The sequence below is a fragment of the Belonocnema kinseyi genome, chromosome 6, assembly GCF_010883055.1.
Source record: "Belonocnema kinseyi isolate 2016_QV_RU_SX_M_011 chromosome 6, B_treatae_v1, whole genome shotgun sequence".
Classification (NCBI taxonomy): Eukaryota; Metazoa; Arthropoda; class Insecta; order Hymenoptera; family Cynipidae; genus Belonocnema; species Belonocnema kinseyi.
Window position 1 is genome coordinate 114,860,955 of NC_046662.1, and position 4,573 is coordinate 114,865,527.

Below are 4,573 nucleotides of genomic sequence, written 5' to 3' on the forward strand. Positions count from 1 at the left end.
ATTATATTATAATTGTGTTATATTATAAGTCTTATTTATATCTTGATCCGAATTTGAAAGAAATTAAAGAAATTGGCGATTTTGGAATTCATCTCGTTTGAAAATACATTTTTGAAACCGAAAATTTAACAAATTTAACTATTTGGTTGAAAGTTTATCTCTCTGATTGAAAACTCATATTTTTCACTTAAGAATTCAACTTGTTGTAGATAATTGGTCTTTTTGACTTTAAACTTAAATAATTTCATTTAAAATTCATGTAATTTGTTTAAAATTTGTCTTTTTTGTAGATCATTAATTTTCTTGGTCGAAAATTCATCTTATTGGTTGACAATTTAACAACTTTGTTGAAACTTCATTTTTCCTGTAAAAAATTATTTATCTTTACCTGAAAATATAACTATTATAGGATTGATTGAAACTTAATCTTATATATTGGTTAAGTTGAAAAATCGTTTTTTTTAATAGAACATTAATCTTCTTGGTCGCAAAATTCACCGTTTCCCTTGAAGTTTTAACAATTTTGTTGAAAATCCGTTTTTTTTCTTGTTCAATTCAATTTTTTATCACAGTTTTTATCTGGAAATTGCAGTTTTTCCTTTTTGGTCGAAATTTTATCCTGTACATTGTATTAGTTAAAACACCAATTATGTGATAGAAAATTAATTTATGTGTTTTCGGTTATGATTTTTTTTTAATTGAAAGAATTTTTTAATTAAATTTTTTTATTGAATTTAAGGTAATCAAAATTAAAAAATACTTGATTTTACGAGATACTTCTGAATCCGTCCAAAATTAAATAATTAATGGATATTAGTTTTTAAAATTATTTTCAATTGTGGCTTCAAATATTATTTCAGTCTGAAATTTTTTTATTTTTAACCTATTCAATTTGAAATTTTTCAATTAAAAAAAGAAAATTTCGTTAAATATTAGCAATATTTGACCATTTATTTAAAACAATCCATTATAAACAACTATTAAAAACTACACAAATTTGAACAGAATGGTTCCAAATAGAATGCCTTGAATTGTTAAAATTGTAATGAGCTAAATTTTAACTTTGAACGCTACAATATTAATTTAAAAAAAGACTTAAAATTAATTTAAAATTTGAAATTATCTCAAATAATTTGAAACACGATGTAGATTTTTGCAGATTAAAAAAAAAGCCTTGTGATAAATGTAAAATATTTAAAAATAATAACAAAAATTGTTGTGAATAAGATGACTTTTTGGCCAAGAAAATTAATGATCTACAAAAAAAAAACAAATATTAAACAAAGTACATGAATTTTCAACGAAATTATTTAATTTGAAAGTCAAAAAGACGAATCATCTACAAAAAGTTGAATTTTTTAAGCGGAAAATATGAGTTTTTAATCAAAGAGTTAAGCTTTCAAAAAGATAGTGAAATTTTCAACCATAATTATAAATCTTTGTTAAAAAAAGCGTATTTTTTTGGAAAGTAGTTCAACTCTTAGTGAAATAATCGACTTTTAAACCCAAGAAGATGTACAGTTGATATTTCAACCAAACAAGGTCAATTTCCAGCAAAATACATAAACTTTCAACGAAATTATTTAACTTTAAAGTCAAAATGAGTATTATCTACAAAGAAGCTGCATTTTTAAGCAAAGAATATGATTTTTCTACCAAAATTTTAATATTCGACTAAATATTTTAACTTTCTATCAAATTGTTGACTTTTAACGCCCAAAAAATGCATTTTTTACAAAACAGTAAAATTTTTGACAAAAAAGTTAATTTGAAGGCAAATAGTTGAATTTTCAACTGTAATTATGTATCCTTAATAAGAAAAAATTAATTTTTTTACTAAGTAGTTCAACTTTAACTAAATAATCGAATTTTCCACCCAAAAATGATGATTTTAATTTTCAACAGTATATTTGCATTTACAGCAAAACGACTTTGCAACCGAAAAATATTTACAGTTGACATTTCAAACGAAAAATTTAATTTTTAACCAAAAAGTATAAATTTTCCATAAAATAATTTACTTTCTACAAAGAAAGACGAATTTTTAACAAAGCACATGATTTTTCTAACCAAAAATGGTATCGATTAATTGTCAGTTTCAAAAATGTATTTTCAACAACACATTAAACATATTTTCATCAGAATAGTTAAATTTTCAACGAAAGAGATGAACCTTCAAACAAAAAAATAAATAAATTTTAACAAAGTAGTTGAACTTTTGATAGAAAAGAGGACTTTTTTTTACAAAATAGTTACATTTTCAACAAAATAATAAATTTTTGAACCAAATAATTGAGTTTTTATCCAAACGAGATGTTGAATATTTTGTGTATATTCGAATTTTAATAACTGATAAAATGATAACGTGAATTACCAAAAAATTCCCCAAGTTTTTCTTTAGTTTGTGATATTGATTAAACTAAAAAGAAAAAGGTAAATATTTGTATTGCAAATCTATCTGTGTTACCTATCTATAAATATTTATATCAATAGTTTAAAAGAAAAACACTTTGAAGAAATATGTGGATAATTTCTTGACAGCATACCTTATCATTTTTTTAAACAGATTTAGTAATTATTTAGTTTGTAAAATATAAGGAAAAATCTTTATAAAAATATGTAATTTTTTGGGAATTGGTTAAGTTTTTAAAATTTATATCACTTAACTATTATTACTATGAAATTAGAATTTAAAAAATGCTAATTACACCTGTTAGAAAAAAACAAATAAAACTTCGAAATGTGCTTTACCAATTTCGCGGAAAAAAAGTTTTGGCAATATTGTCAGTACATACATTTTTACATGTATTGTCAAAAAATTATCCAAGTAGAGTAGAGAACCTGCAATTGATCCATTGATAAACTACAAACTTTGAAAACTTAAATTACTAAATTGGAAGGAAGTTTATGTGATGAAAGAAAAACAACAATTTAGAGCCGTATATATAAATAAATATATTGGATCGGTGGAAAAAGCCTTAAAGACATAAAAAAACACCAAAAAGGAAAAAAATCTGGGAATAAAAAAATAAAAAGAAGTGACCCTCGCCTTTAACAAACTGAAAATAAATAAAATCATTTTATATAATATAAACATGAACAGTTAAAACACCAATTATTTGATAGAAAATTAATTAATTTTGTTAAAAAGTAAACTTTTGGGTGGAAAAAATATATATTTTGTTAATTAGATTTTTTTCCTAAAATTAAAAAAACTGAAAAATAAAAAAATTGCCTTAAAATCGTCCTGATTCTTTTTTTTTATTTATAAAATATTTTCAAATACTCACTTAAATTAATTTTTCAAAATAAAAAGTCATTTTCAATTTTCTTAGCAATCACAACAATTTTTGTTATTATTTAAAAATATTTTACAGTTATCACAAGGCTTTTTTTTAAATCTGCAAAAATCTACATCGTATTTCAAATTATTTGAAATAATTTCAAGTTTTACATTAATTTTGAATCTTTTTTTAAATTAAAATTGTAGCGTTCAAAGTTAAAATTTAGCTCATAACAATTTTAACAATTCAAGGCATTCTATTTGGAATCATTCTGTTCAAATTTGTATAGTTTTTAATAGTTGTTTATAATGGATTGTTTTAAATAAACGGTCAAATATTGCTAATGTTTAACGAAATTTTTTTTTTTTTAATTGAAAAATTTCAAATTGCATAGGTTGAAAATAAAAAATTTTTAGACTGAAATAATATTTGAAGCCATAATTGAAAATAATTTTAAAAACTAATATCTATTAATTCTTTAATTTTGAACGGATTCAGAAGTATCCCGTAAAATCAAGTATTTTTCAATTTTGAATACCTTATATTCAATTAAAAAAATTTAATTTAAAAATTCTTTCAATTAAAAAAAAATCATAACCGAAAACACATAAATTAATTTTCTATCACATAATTGGTGTTTTAATTAATACAATGTACAGGATAAAATTTCAACCAAACATGAAAGAGTGCAATTTCCAGATAAAAACTGTTATAAGAAATTGAATTCAACAAGAAAGAAAACGAATTTTCAACAAAATTGTTAAATTTTCAAGGGAAACGGTGAATTTTCGACCAAGAAGATTAATGTTCTATTACAAAAAAAAAAACGATTTTTTAACTTAACCAATATATAAGATTAAGTTTCAATCAATCCTATAATAGTTATATTTTCAGGTAAAGATAAATAATTTTTTACAATTATCCAACAAGTTGAATTTTTAAACGAAAAATATGAGTTTTCAATCAGAGAGTTAAATTTTCAACCAAATAGTTGAATTTGTTAAATTTTCAGTTTCGAAAATGTATTTTCAACGAAAGAGATGAACCTTGAAATAAAAAATAAATACATTTGAACAAAGTAGTTGAACTTTTGATAGAACAGTCGACTTTTTTACAAAATAGTTACATTGTCAACATAATAATTAATTTTTCAATTAAATAATTGGGTTTTTATCCAAACGAGATGAATTCTAAAATCACCAATTTTCTTTAATTTCTTTCAAATGCGGATCAAGGTTTAAATAAGACTATTATAATATTATCATTAACAATATATATATATACCCAGA

At 22.0% G+C, this 4,573-nt stretch overlaps 1 protein-coding gene across 1 annotated transcript in view; it reads left to right on the forward strand.

Moving 5' to 3' along the window:
• Positions 1-4,573, forward strand: part of LOC117175567 (glutamic acid-rich protein-like) — a 10,795-nt gene that overhangs the window by 5,888 nt on the left and 334 nt on the right. The gene's annotated exons all lie outside the window — the stretch shown is intronic.